This window comes from Cyanistes caeruleus, chromosome 7, assembly GCF_971803275.1.
Source record: "Cyanistes caeruleus chromosome 7, bCyaCae1.hap1.1, whole genome shotgun sequence".
Lineage (NCBI taxonomy): Eukaryota > Metazoa > Chordata > Aves > Passeriformes > Paridae > Cyanistes > Cyanistes caeruleus.
Genome location: NC_141707.1, coordinates 6,178,853 through 6,193,122, shown reverse-complemented (window position 1 = coordinate 6,193,122; position 14,270 = coordinate 6,178,853). Strand labels below are relative to the sequence as shown.

The window sequence follows — 14,270 nt, the reverse complement described above, 5'->3', positions numbered from 1 at the left end:
GACATCTTAGAATGGTGGGTGCCAAAAATCTAAAAATCTAAAGTTTTCTCAACTTTAAAATATAAAGGGACTTATATTTAAGCCACTTTTAGCCTGAGTTTGAACTCTGACTTCAGCGTCCCCACACAGCAAAGCTCATGGGGGTGGTTTGAGCCAAAGTGAATTCAGCAGGGGGTAGAGATAAGAAAAGGATGTTTCACTCGAGTTCAAATCACCCACAAACCACAAAAAAAGTACTGCTTGTTCTTCACCTCCTTCCCACACGTGGTTCACCATAGCTGTGTTACACATTAGGATGTTCACCTATACACCAGTGCAAAAGGGGTAGAAACATTTATTTTAATTTTCCTCCGTCTTCTAGATAATCAGAAACACAAAGATATGGGATATGGGACAGAAAAACCTTTCACTCAAAGTTCAAGTCAAATGGCAATTCATACTGGTAGTTGTAATCATACTCATGTCATTAACTGATGTCTAAACCTTAATTTAGAAATTCAAAATAAAACTGGGTAGAAGTTAGAAAAAGATTTATGGTTTTGGTTGTGGTTTACCTTGATACATATTTTATTAGGAAACTTGGAACATGGTTTTTAGGAAGAAAGAATTATCTGTAGAGATCTGCTTCACAGAGATCAGATTGCAAGTGGATTTGGAAAGTTCATACTCCAAGATTAATTCCTGCATCATGGCTGTAAGGAAGAACAATGCAGCACTTCTGATGGGCCCTGCAGGCACATAACCCTAGAGCAGAACTGTAGGCTGTGCTCATTTTAGTGGCTTCTCATCCTCTATATAGCACAGGGGCAATTAATCAATTAGCATGGACTGAAATTTTCTAAAATCTAAGCTAACAGGGCCAAAATTCTCCCTAGGAAATATTTGTGGTGATCACCCTGGACATAAGTCAGAGTAAGAATGTGCAAATGTAGGATCATCTGTGTGACTTTGGGCATATTCCTCCATGTCTCTGTGCTTCAGCTCATCATCTAAATAATATTTTGTCCCTTTATATTTTATTCTCCTCCAAGCAAAATATCCTAAATTAATCCTAAACACTACAGCCCTGAAAACGTTGAAACCATCCTTTGCTGCAGCATTATAATGCTGTGGTTTGATCCAGCAGAAAGGGTTTGTTTGCAACCTCAGAAATTTTTATTTTATATTCCTCTTTCGCAAGAGCAGGACATTGCCTTGTCTCATTCCTGCCTCACTTATCTCATTTCTTGCTTTGGACTTGCATTGCTCAAGCTCCAGCCCCATTTGCTTCAGCAACAAAAGTTGCACAGATGAAGCAATACAAGGAACAATGCAACTAAAAGCCTAAAAAAACTTTTAGAAAGAAGAAAAAGAAAAGTAAGGTGAGAGGAAAGAGGCTTGGGAGAAGGTTTGGAGCAGCTCTGTGACATTGAAAGTCAGAAAGCAGAAATGACAACGCTCCCCATAGAGGCAAGAACGTTATAAAGAGAATTCTTTCTGCAGTTGAAGAAGATTAGAAGAGACTACAGCAGTGTCTGTAGGAGATAGCTGGTATCATCAGGAGATTTACAGGAATTAATTGCACTGAAGCAAGTTATTGCTAATGGAAGTTACAGGGATCATCAGTTGGTTTGGGGAGATTTTCCCACCATCAGTCTTGTACATGCTTGGTGTGCATTTCTCTCCTGACAACTCAGGAACTACCAAGCTGGACCCAGCCTAGATTAAGGCTCTGCTGCAGAACTGAGCTTTAAAAGGGGCTGGTTTCAAGCTGAAGTATTGATATGGCCCCATCACTGCCAGGCTGAGCTCAGAACAGGGCACATGTCCTGGACAAAAATGGACCCAAGGGTAGGTGGGCTTTAAAAGCTCAGAATGGTGAGCTGATGTCCTGTGACAAAATGGTATTTTCCAAGAGGTTAGAAGTAGGAGAAGGCACATTAGAGTCTCCCTGAGGTTTGTTTTTCCCCTTGAAGCTGGAAATCCAGTCTGACATACGTCTGAGCTCATGGTCTTTGAGATGACATGAATGAATATGTAGCACCTGCAGGCACAGAGAAATGTTGTGATCAATGGTTTAGCTTGGGGAGAAAGCTGAAAGCAGCTGGAACAATGGTCAGAAAGGTGAGCTCAGTGCAGCTGCCATTTAGGATGTCTAGAATGTCCCTACTGGGCATCATATGGAAAATCAGAAGGGTTTGTGCTTGCAATGCATGAAGCAGCCAAGCTTGTAGCAATACCTGGAATCCAGGCAGAGAAAGCACCAGGAAACCCAGTTGCAAATGTAGCCCTGACCACAGAGCCCTGCATCATGTGAGCTTGGAGACTGGTCACACCAAAACCTGTCCATATATCCCTCTGATAGCCTGACCTCGAAATTAGGATGTGCTAAGTGGTGTTAAAAAATGATAACGAGGTTTGCTTTTAATTCCACCCCATCACATGAGATAGAGCAGGAAGCAGAGCCTGGCTGCCCAGGAGTTACTGCCCTGGGGTTATTCCCAAACTGTGGAGCAGGCCAATAATCTGACTCTTCCCAAGCTCTTTCTGTGTCTGTGACATCACTTTTTCCATGATGAAAAGCCAGCAGTCTTACTCTTAGCAGAGATGCTTTCTGCCTATTGTGCAGTCTCCTTCATGATGTAGAAAGGAGTAATGAGAGCTAGCATCAGGTTTTCTTTCTATGCAGAGCAGAAGGAGGGAGCTTACATCTCACTGCACAGTTAGCAGCAAAATTGGGCTTTGGGGACTCCTTCCCCTTTCAGGGACTGCTTGTTTGGTGGACAGTGCAGTGTGTCTGACAAACATGAGACAGCATGTAGCCCCATCTCTAGCTTTATCCAGCAAAATAAATTATTCCATGAACTGTAGTACCCTGACTTCATCCCAGCTCTTGCTGTTGGTACAAAACACCAATTTGCTGCCCTAAAAAAAGCTTCTCTTGCAAAAATGATGAAGTGTTACAACTCTTTCCCAAAGCAAGCCTTCAAAGGCATTAGCTGATCAGATAAACATTCCGCAAACATTTCTGCTGGGGCTGCAAAATCTTTTGTTTCCAGTGTGCCTCAACCCTGGAGAAGAAATAAGGACAGCAGATGATGCTGAGGAGATGTCTGCAGCATTTCCTGATCGTGGCAGATGAAACGCACATCAGGATTCCCCCCTTCCTTCTCTGGGAATTAATGCTGATCTGACACAATGCTTTCTCTTTTCTTCCCCCTAATCTGCAATGGCCTCTCAAAATAAAGCTTAGAGTCAGAGTAGCCCAAGCTGCTACCCTTGAGCAGACCAGCACTCCTGCCCAGCTTGGGGTGGTTCAGACTTACTGAGAGTGCCCCTGATCCCCTTGGCTGGGCTGTCAATAAAGGTATTAATCAGAACTGCCCCAATGCTGTCACCAGCTGGGTTGAGTTCTCTGGTCTCAGTCATCCAGCCAGGTTTTTACTCAAAGAACAGTGCACCCATCCAAGCCATGAGCTTTCCCAAAGGGCCACTGCAAATACGAGCATTGTTTGTAAGCAAGTTGGGTCTCCAGGGGCCTCTCCTCAGCCCTGTCACATCTGTGAAGCTGCCTGGGAAACATCAGTAAATTGTGTGAGCAGCAGATCTCCCTGTAAACACACCAAGACAACTTTGTAGCTCCCAAAGTCTGCTTGCTGGCCCAGGAAAAACAGGTGACCTCCTGCAATTCAGGAATCCCTCCAGTTGCCCATTCTTTTGATGGGTTTGCCACTGTTGCAGCACTGTGACTCTGAGGCTGGGAAGTGCCTGCTAAAATTCCCTCTCATCTAAAGAGATTCGACTCTGGCAGGAATGTGGCCATTGTGTTGATGTGTGTGCTGAGGTTTAAGCCAACCTGAAAATCCAGGCTGCTGTTTTCCAAGCTAAAAGCTTGAAAGGTGACACAGCTTATATTATTTATACACAGTATTGCTGCACATTCTCCTGGAGGGAGAAAAGCAGGGTTTATATATTGTGTGCACCTCAGGTTCAGAGGTTTGGTTCTTATTCCACATTTGGGCAGCAACAACTCTTTTAGAAGGTCTTGTTTTGTACTCAGAAGCTCAAAGAAGGGACTGGAGAGGGAAGAGCTGGTAGCAGAGATCTGATCCCCTGTAGATTGATACACCATGGAGCTCATGAGCAAATCAAGATAATTGTATTAGGAGCACCAGCAAGGAGAAGGGAATATGCCAAGAAAAGAGCCAAGGAGACAGGTAATTCACTTGCTCAAGCAGCAGCAGGCCTGTGCAGGAGTCTTTCTGTTTTCTCTTTCCTTGCACAGCCAGTTCACACAAACTTCCACCGTGGATGAAACCAGAGCTGGCCAAAGCATTTGCAAATTCTCATCCTGCAAAGTGCCAGCAGTTTTGGAGTTCTGTGTGTTTTCAACTACCAGTTCTGCTTGCAAAACATATCCATCCTTTGCCAGCCTGTGATTTTAGCTGTGTAGTAGATACTGATTGCCCTGGCAAGTCAGGCTGCTCACTTGAGTCAGGCTGGGGGCTAAGATGTTGCAAGCATCTCGAAACACAGCCTTTTCCCTTGGGATTTCAGTAATTCCCCAGGACTGATACTCATAAACAAAATGATATCTGGGATCAACGTTGGTGTCTAGATTATGGTCCTCTGTCTGCAAATACTTTCACTAATGTTTATCCCTGAGCACAGAGCTGGGCCCAGCAGTCTCAAGCTGTGTAACTTGAGGAGGCAGAGGGAGAGGAGTGGTCAAAGGGATGCATTTCCCTCAGCCTTACTGCCCACCAGAATGGCAGGAGGCCAAGATTCCAGTCTGCATCCAACAGTAGGTGATGGAAATCCTAAATGTGGGCTTTGAATAAAAATTCAGGCTTTGTCCCAAAGCATCTGAGGGGCCTGAGGAGCTGCATTGCACAGAACCTGTAGCTGTGTGATGGAGCCTGTAGCCAAGGCACTGGGGCCTTCTAACCACTTTTGGCCAGGGTTTTACCCACTGGCCTCACTTCAGTGAAGTCATGAAGCCAGCACATACCCTTACTTGGCCTGCACTTTCTCATGACTAACAGTAATAATAATTATTAATAATAATGTCTTAAGAATATTTATGACCAATTTAAATAATTGTCTTTTCTCCCTCTATGCCATTACAATTATTTATTTTTGTTAAATGTATCAGACTATCCCAGGCACCTATCTAATTTTAACAGCAGCAAAAAAATAGAGGGTGGTGCAAACCTCTCCAAATAACACGAATGTTCCTTCTCCTCTATTTGTCTATTCTGCATTTCCTGCAATGCAAAGGAGCCTGATAGGTTGAGGAGCAGGTATTACTTGTGACTACAGCTTCTCACCTCTGAATCTCAGATGGGGATGCTAATTGTAAATGTGTAAGTGCAAATTCTGAGACAGGAAACAGATGTCTTCTGTATCGCAACCCTCTGTGGTTTGGGGTGGGGAGGTGGGAAGAGTGTGATGACCAAGGTCAGAGATATGGTGCAAAATAAAGGGTAATTAACTCAGAGACTAATAAATAACACTTGTCACTGCCATGCTTTCCTCTGTGGGCCTCAGTGTGCTTTGCAGGCAGCAGCTGATGGGCCGTTGCTCCATTGATCCCTCTGTGATTTGTGATAGGGAAAACTGTGATGTGGTAATTCCAGCTCACAGGTTCCCAGAACTAGAAAAAATATGATGGCAGTGTGATGCAAAACAAGGTGATCCTTTGTAAAGTCATTTTTCTATCTCAAAAATGTTCTAAAAATGCAGCTGGGTGAGCTCCATGTTGGCAAATGTTACATTGTGATAGGAATTGTCAGGGTTTCGACATACCTAAAATCAGGAAGTCAGGCTAAATTCTACCTCATATAGTCTAGGTAATTTTGACAGAAAAGTGGTTGTGTTGAATCAATACAAATGCAGCAACAAAGATCTGGTTCCAGTTACCATGAAACTGAGACCTGCAGGACCTGGGCCTGGAATATAGAGGTGATGATGTGCAGTCCCTGCTTCCTGCAACTGGTCTCATAAAAGTGGTTTGCAGCCACCCAAGGACAGCTGCTGAACTGCTCTCACTTCAAAATTGCTCCTGGGTGGCCTCGAGCTCGGCTTTGTCTCTGTTTTAAGGGTTAGCTGATCTAATTGCACTGCCTGGCCTTCCCGCTGGGGACAAAATTTCTCCTGGCAAAGGCTCTCCAGCTGGAATCCACACTCAGGTGTGCTACTGAGCACAGCACAGCTGCCAGGCTTAGCAGGTACGTGGAGCTGCCTTGCATTTGCTTCCCACCCCTGTGCTCAAAGCCTGCCCAAATTGCAAAGTGACACAGGTGATGGAAAAAAGGCTTTTTGCCTCAAAAGGGGGCCTGATTAAAGCTGTACCTGTTTGCCTCATCTCTCTGGCAGAGGTCGCCTCTCCACAGCCACATTGGCAGGAGACAGAATGTGCTCGTGTCCATTTCTGGGGTGGTGAGGCTGCGCTGTCCCTGCTGCCTACCATGAGACCTGCTGCTCTGCTGGCAAAGGAGACAAGAAAGGAGACAAGAGAGGTGTGTTTGGATGAAGACATCTGGATCACAGCTGCCTCAGAGCTCAGAGTGCAGCAGGAGCTGCTGTTTTCCTGAGACAATGCCTCCACAGCACCAGGGTCTCACAGCTCCCTCTAAGGACAGAGCTTAGCAGGCAACCCAGGAGCCTGAACTCATCCTCAGGGACAAACATCATTGCTGAGAGACAGGAGCACCTAAATCCCCTTTTTGAAAACACTGGTATAACTCTGGCAACAGCAGGCTCAGAAGTCAGGGAAGCCGTGTGCCATCCCAAGTCTTCCCTCCATGTGCACAGCTCTGCTTCTCACAGCATGGCCACTGTTTATGCTCTGTTCTCAGTTACATCCGAGCTCCGTGGGATAGCAGGGTCACAAATGGATCTGAACCTTATTTCTGATGGGCTAAATTTGTGACAGATTGGCACTTTTCCTTTCCTAGCAGTTCACTGGACTTTGTTTAAATCCCCTGATTTGTTTCTGCTGTTAGACTCAAATTTTCGAGTCTGCTCTGAAAAGCAAAGCCATGATCCCAAAGCCATGAGTGAGATGATGGGAAAAGTAAACAGAACTCAGTGGGGAAGAGATTTTACTTGGGCTTGGAACATAAGAACTTGACCTGACTTTGACTTCTCCGTGGGCCAGCTCAGACAGTGTATGAGGAAAGTGAGGTCAGGCAGAGCTGAGTGGGCAGAGGTGGGCACAGACAGGGAAATTGGCACATCCAGCTGTTTTCTTCTGTGGTGCCAGGCGACAGAAAGTGGGGAATGGGTTGTTGCAACGTAGGGCAGAGGAAACAGATGCGCTCTGTGCCCTGCCATGGCTCGGGAAGGGTGGGAGCTGCGAGATGCCCAGCATCAGAGCAGGGCAGCTGAGGTCACCAGGGTGGATTTCAGGGCTGGCTGGTGTTGAAACACGATGTGGTATTGCTGTGAGAATATGAAATACAGCCATACTTGGAGCATTTGTTGGGCTGTTGCTAGGCAAACATTTCAAAAACAATCATATTTTGCAAACTATTTCCTTCTTTTTCTCCTTTTTTCTTTTTCTTTTTCCCCCTGAGGCCCTTAATATGTTCTCCCTGATTTTTATCATCCTATCAATTCTTTACTGTTGCTGTGACTGAGCACTTATCAATTTCTCAACTTCACAAATCATTCGAGAATTAATTTTCCAAATATTAATCCGGTTGTTTGATGCACTACAATTCAATACATGGCTGCACTGATTCCTGAGGCACAGGAATTGGTTTTTGTGCATGAAAACAGGCTCAAGGAAATCACCTTTCACAGCTGTATTGCTGGTATGAATTTTACTCTGCGTGAGGATTGGAAACCCTTATTTCTTAGATATTATTAAAGAAAGTGCAGTCTGTTCCTCACAGTAAAAGAATAAATAAAATGTAAGTGCTTTAAATTAAACACATCGGATCAAAGCTATTTACTTTATAAGATTACTCTAAGTGAATTTGAGCCACTTGTCAAATATCAGGATTACAGCCATGGAATGGTAGAAATAAAGCTGGATTCAGCCTTTCCTATGTGTCTCTCTTTGTCCTGTGACGTCTGCCCACACTGATTCTCTGTTTGCCAGTCGTGCTCTCATGGATGATCTCCCTGATGTCCTCCCAGGCTAGGCAGGAATGTGGGGCCAAGGCCATGAGAGACACTTCCATCTTCATATTTGGCATCTACCTGGCTCATTTCTCAGTTGCCCTGGATGACTTCTCTGGGATTACAGCCATGGAACAGTCCCTGGAGCTGGAAACCCTGCATGCTGAGGCTCAGATGGTGACGCACTCTGCTGTATCCAGAGGCCTCATGGCATGTCCCCAGCCCTCCCTGTCCAGTTTGTCCATCCCAGGAAAGATCAGAGGCACCTAAGCCTGGTTTCCCAAGAGCAAGAGGTGAGATCACCCCTGGCACAAACACCAGAGCAGAGATCACAAAATCACAGAACAGTTTGGGTAGGAAGGGACCTTTAAAGGTCATTCAGTCCCACCCCCTGCAATGAGCAGGGACATTTTACACCAGATCAGGTTGCTGAGAGCTCTGTCCAGCCTGACTCTGGACACTTGCAGGGATGGGACAGCCACAGCTTCTCTGGTAAACCTGTGCCAGGGCCTCACCACCCTGATTATTAAAAACTTCCTCCTTATATCTAATCTAAAGCAACCCTTCTTCAGTTCAGAACCATCCCCCTTTGTCCTAGAGCAAGAGGTCCTGCTAAAAAGCCCATCTCCATTTCTCTTCCAGGGCCCCTTTAAGAGTTGAAAGGCCACAATGAGGTCTCCTCTTTCTTTTCCAGGCTGAATATTCCCAATTGTCTCAGCCTTTCCTCACGGCAGAGGTGCTTCATCCTTCTGATCATTTCTGTGAGCTCCCCTGGACTCTGCTGGGGACCCCAGAAGTGAATGCAGTGCTCCTGGTGGATCTCCTGCCTCAGATCAGGAGCAAGGAAAAGGATGCACATCCCTTCTTCCTGGGCTCCCCAAGGTCCTCACTGCTACAAAAATTAGCAGCCACTTTCTTGGTATTGACTCCTGCTGTGGATTTGGTCAGCATCAGCAGAGGATTTCTGCCCAGATTTGTATCTGTCAATCAACATTCTCTTTATCTGGCATTTTGTCTTCTCTCCTACCACCCAGGGACAACAATCAGATCATCCCCAGAGTGTGCATGGGATACACTTGATAGCACATTATTTTGCTCCACAAATTACTTTGTCTTGCTCCCAGTTTTCCCAGAGCACTTTGGGTGCATTTTATCTCCCCAAGGGGCACAGAGAAATCCACATTGTCACACACAAAAACAAAAAAAAAGGTGGTCTTGAATGAATTAGTCTTTGTATCTCAGCTGGAAAATTATAATTTGAACCATTCCACTGGAGCAGTGAAATAATATATGCAAAGTGCCTGAGAGGAGCCCAGCTTGGAGGCTTCTAGTGGAAAAAGAAAGTTCAGATAGACAAAAAAAAACCTGGCATGAAGGAGAGTGTCATGAGATCAGCCCATAGAATATGCTGAGGAAGACAGAAAATGACTGAACAAATCTAAGTAATTTGGGTAGCAGTTTGCATTTATTAAGTTCTGGCTCATCAGAGGTACCAAATTAGGCAAGTGCACAAGTGCTGTGTTTATCATAGCCGGCTCCTAACGAGCATCCTCCGACTTAAGGAGATCCTTTTAAACAAACAATGAGGTGTGAGAGGAATGTGTGCTGAATTCAGCCCCTCTCTGGCTAACTATTAATCCATTAGCCCCACAAGAAATTCCCTAATATCTGCAGGAAATACAGTGTTATAAATGAAATTAGAATTTTGACAACTAAGTCTTTTGAGTTAATAACAGTTTAATTAAAAATGAATACAATTTAGTGAATTGAATAGTAATTTGGTATAAGAGAATACAGTTTAGTAAAAGAATACAATTTAATAAAAAATTACAATTTATATATATAATTTGCCTGTAATTAAGTATGATTAAGCAAAACAAACAGGGGTACAGGGAGGATTTGTTACTCTACCTCACATACAAAACAAAGCACTTCAAACTAAACTTATACACTGTATGCTTACACATATTAATTAATGTTTCCTGTAAGTTTCCCCCCTATTTCTGATTTTTCTGACTTTACATCACTATTCTTCATGGCTCATGCCTCACTTGTTGTTGGGGGTCTTCAGTCTTCTTTTGATGGTCTTTGGACAAAAGCTCACACTCATCCTCATTGTCCTTTGGATAACCTCACAGGTTGTGTGTGCACACTAAGTATTGTGTTATGTAAGTCCATCAATTAGTCTAATATTTACTGATTTTTAGGCCCAATGCCTAAAGTCATTCTAATTTTGTCCATCTCAAGGCTGTTTTTGTCTTGGGACATCACTTATCTTCCAAACTACATCCTGTACCTCAATTTTAACATGTAACATCTGTAAAGGGGTGCATAAGCCTTGCAACGCTGATTATTTTGATTGCTAATAATAATAACTTTAATAATATTTACAGTTTAGTTAGCACAAATCAATTCCATTTATTACAATAGGATACACTGTGCTGTCCAGGCAGACTCGACCAGATGCTGCAGAGAGCCCAGACCTGAGCCCAGCTCCCCTTTCCACAGAGAAATCCAGGATTCCTGGGAGCTCAGGATTTGCTGGTGATGTGAACCAGGCCTGTCTCTGCCTCCTTCCACACAGACTTGCTTCCTGCATTAGACTTCTGTTCTTCAAGTGCTTTGTCTGGTCTAATCAGGCTGCTTGACACGAGGGGAGTGCTCTGATATTTAGCATGGAAATCCCAAGTGGCATTTTTATCAATTCCTTCTCACTGCACGCTCTGCCTGCAGCCGACAGCCATGAGCAGCAAACTCATTTGAAATCACCCCAGGAAAGGAAAATATAAACAAGCCAGGAGTAGCTGTCATATGAAGAGAGAGGCCATTTCTCCTTAAATTCAGCTTTTCCCCAGATCTCCCAAATAGCAACATCACAGATGCCCTCTTAAAACCCAGGGGATTGTAAACAGGCATTTATCCTGGTGAGGGACTCGTTTTGGAGAGCAATATTTGCTACATGTCTTCAGTACTTCAGTGAGTGCCTCTCTGCACTGTGGTTGTTGCCATTTCACAGAAAGATTAGTTGACTTCTCCCACATCTGCATCTTGTACTAGGTTTATGAAATCCTGAGCTTTTGAACACATTTTTCTGAACAAATAGTTCTAGTGAGGGCTTATCAATGTTTTTAAAGTAAAAGATAATTTTGTCTTCTCTTAAGAGTTTTCTAAATTTATTTCAGTGAGCTTTAAAGTTATATGCACACATCCCTTAATCATTGCTATTATTCTTGCCTAACTTTTCCTCTTCTTTTCCATTCAAGTTTGGATTCATCAGCAATATCCCTGTAATCTCACTAGTGCTCCCTTTGCCTGAGATGCTCCTTCTCTGATGCACACAGCAACAATGTCCAATTTATTACAGCTGTCTTGCCTTACTGTTTTATAAATCCGTGTCTCAGAGGATAACCTTCACCCCAATCCCTGCTCTCAAATCATATTTCTTCCACTCAATATCTGCAGTTTGAATCACTCTCCCTCCCTGGCATTCCCTATCCTGAACTGAATCTTGTTTCACTGTTTCCTCCTCATATTTCTGAGTGCTCGGTGCAATACGGATGTTGGCTGCGTGTCTCAAAGTCATTTCAGATGTGAATGTACTCACCCCTTTTGATTCTCAAGGAATTAATGATGTTGTTAAATAAAACCAGACACTGACTTTAATCTTTTTACTGCTCCCCTCAGCATCTCTGCTTTCCAATATGGAACAGCTACTATTTCTTCTTGTCCCATGGATCTTCCATCAGTTTGCTCTCTGGATGAAGGCTTTCCCATCTTCTCCACTCTAAATGTCTCTTGAGACATCGTGCTAAAATTTTGATTCCTTTCACTGCAACATCACCCTCCAGTCATCCAGAACAATTTGTCCATGTCCAAGGCAGGGCTGTGGTTTATTTGGTGCAATGAATTCTCTTCCTGTGTACGTGTGAATATGCAAAGGAGGCTAAAAATGACCATGCAAGCTTAGCACCCCTGCTGTTTCTCGCTCCTAGGACTGTTTGTCTCCTGAACTATAATCTGCCCTCAAGGATACAGCTAATAAGGGTTCCTCCTTCCCACATAATCTCCTCTCTGTTTATGGAGACAGCAAGAGACATGGGCTGCCCTGCTGGGTTGTGTCGCTCTTCCACAGAGAACAGGGCAGGTTGATCTTGGCAATGTTTTCCAGGACTTTGCTCAGACCACCTTGCAATGACTCAGGCTCATTCCCTCAGAGAGCTGATGTCCCATCTAGCAGATTGCACAGCCAGGACTCACTTCTGGCCCCTGGCTCCTTCTTTGTTCATTTCATCCCTTTCATCCAGGTGCCACATCCTATTTTCCTAACTTTCAACTTGACTGATGCCTCCAGCACCTCTGGGACGAGCTGTCTGCAGTTACAGGCTTCACAACTCCTAGAAAATACATAAATAAATTAAATAAATAAATTTCAAATGTGCTGTGTACCCATTGTCCTCCCACTGGGTGAATGAGAGCTGCTGAGTGCCTGGCACGTGGGAATCATGATCTGGTCTAGGGACGTAAATATGGACTTTGAGCTCTGACCTCTAGTTCTGAAAGTTTGGGTTGGGATGTAGGACTGCAAAAGGATTCACTAAAGGAGTTGTCAGTATTCACACATAGAATCACAGAATCCCAGAATGATTTGGGTTGGAAAGGGCCTTAAAGCTTATCCTCTGCCACAGGCAGGGACACCTTCCACGATCCCAGGTTGCTCCAAGTCCTATCCAACTTGGCCTTGGACACTTCCAGGGATCCATGGGCAGCCACAGCTTCTGAGTGCCAAGGCCTCCCCACCCTGACGGAACAATTTCTTGCTAATATCTCATCTAAACCTCCTCTCTGTCAGTTTGATAATCAGTTTGTTTTTTATACCTTGCATCAAGCTCAACCCAAAGGAGCATCTTTCTTTATCTCCACTTCTTCTGGCAGGTTAGAACACACAGCTATGGCCACTGTACATGCATTTCTCCCACAGGCAGCAAAGTGGGAACAACTTTGGAGCAGACATTTATTCTGCAGTTGATAGAACCCAGGCACTTTGATAAGTGGAGCAATATTGGAGCAGCAGTTTGGAGGTGGCACCTCTGCCTTTGACTCAGTAACTGAAGCACTGATGACACCACCTGGGCTGTTTTGCTGCCCCAAATTTATTTTTCTATAAGAAGGGCTGTGGCCATGCAAATATATCCTAGCATACAGTGATTTCTTTTCAATGCAAATGGATATCAGCTAATTCTCACAAGGTTTCAAAATGCATTATAATTCTGTTTGAATGTTTGACCTTTGGGGTCAAAATCCTATTCCCATGAAAGTGAATGGGAATTTTTCTCCTGGCTTTCATGGAATCCAGATCTGGCAAGCCATGAATGGAGATCTGTCATGTTTCTTTCTCTTTCTTCATTAAGTTACAATGATTTTTTTTTTTAATATTTTTTTTTCCTGGGAATCAGATTAGTGAATTCTCATTTGACTGAATACCTCTCCGAGGCACCTCAGCGAGACTGGAACATTTCCTGTGGCTGTCGTATCCGCTTCAATATCCTTCAAAGTGAATGTCACAGCCCTGAACCATTGAAACAGGCTTTTCTTTCACAGCAGCAGAGCAGCAAACCAGCCTGGATAAGATGAGAGGGACACCATAAATATTACATCGGGTCTGAGGCATTTGCTGTAAATTCTGCAGGAACTATTCCAGCTTCCCACTGGGAAAGATTTCTTGGGAATAGAAAACTCTCTGGAGTTTGTAATAACTTCTGAAGCGATATTGAGATTTTTAGCATTCCATATTACACAACAGGAAGCAGAATCTTAATGGAAACACTACACACAGTTGCCTTTAATAGGAAACAGAATCTATGCAGTGGTGGAGGAATATGTAAAATAATATTCCCCTTCCTTTTAATTATTTTTTTTTCAATTACCAGTGTTTTTAGCAATTTTTTGATTTACTGAACCCGTTTATACTGCTAGATTCAAGAAAAAGCTGTGCAAGGTGAGGTGTGGCAGTCACAAAGACAACCTGTACTCTGCAGGATCCTCACTCCAGTTCTCTCAGCTCAGGAGAACAGGCTGTCACACTGGTTCCATCAGGCTTCAGCTTTGGGTTTGCAGGGGTTGTTTATGGACAGGGCTTTGAGCTGAGTCTAGATCCAGGTGTT

The 14,270-nt window shown here is 43.9% G+C and overlaps 1 protein-coding gene across 35 annotated transcripts in view; it reads left to right on the top strand.

Moving 5' to 3' along the window:
• LOC111931866 (putative methyltransferase DDB_G0268948) overlaps window positions 1-14,270 on the top strand; it is a 169,314-nt gene that overhangs the window by 88,449 nt on the left and 66,595 nt on the right. The window lies entirely within an intron of this gene.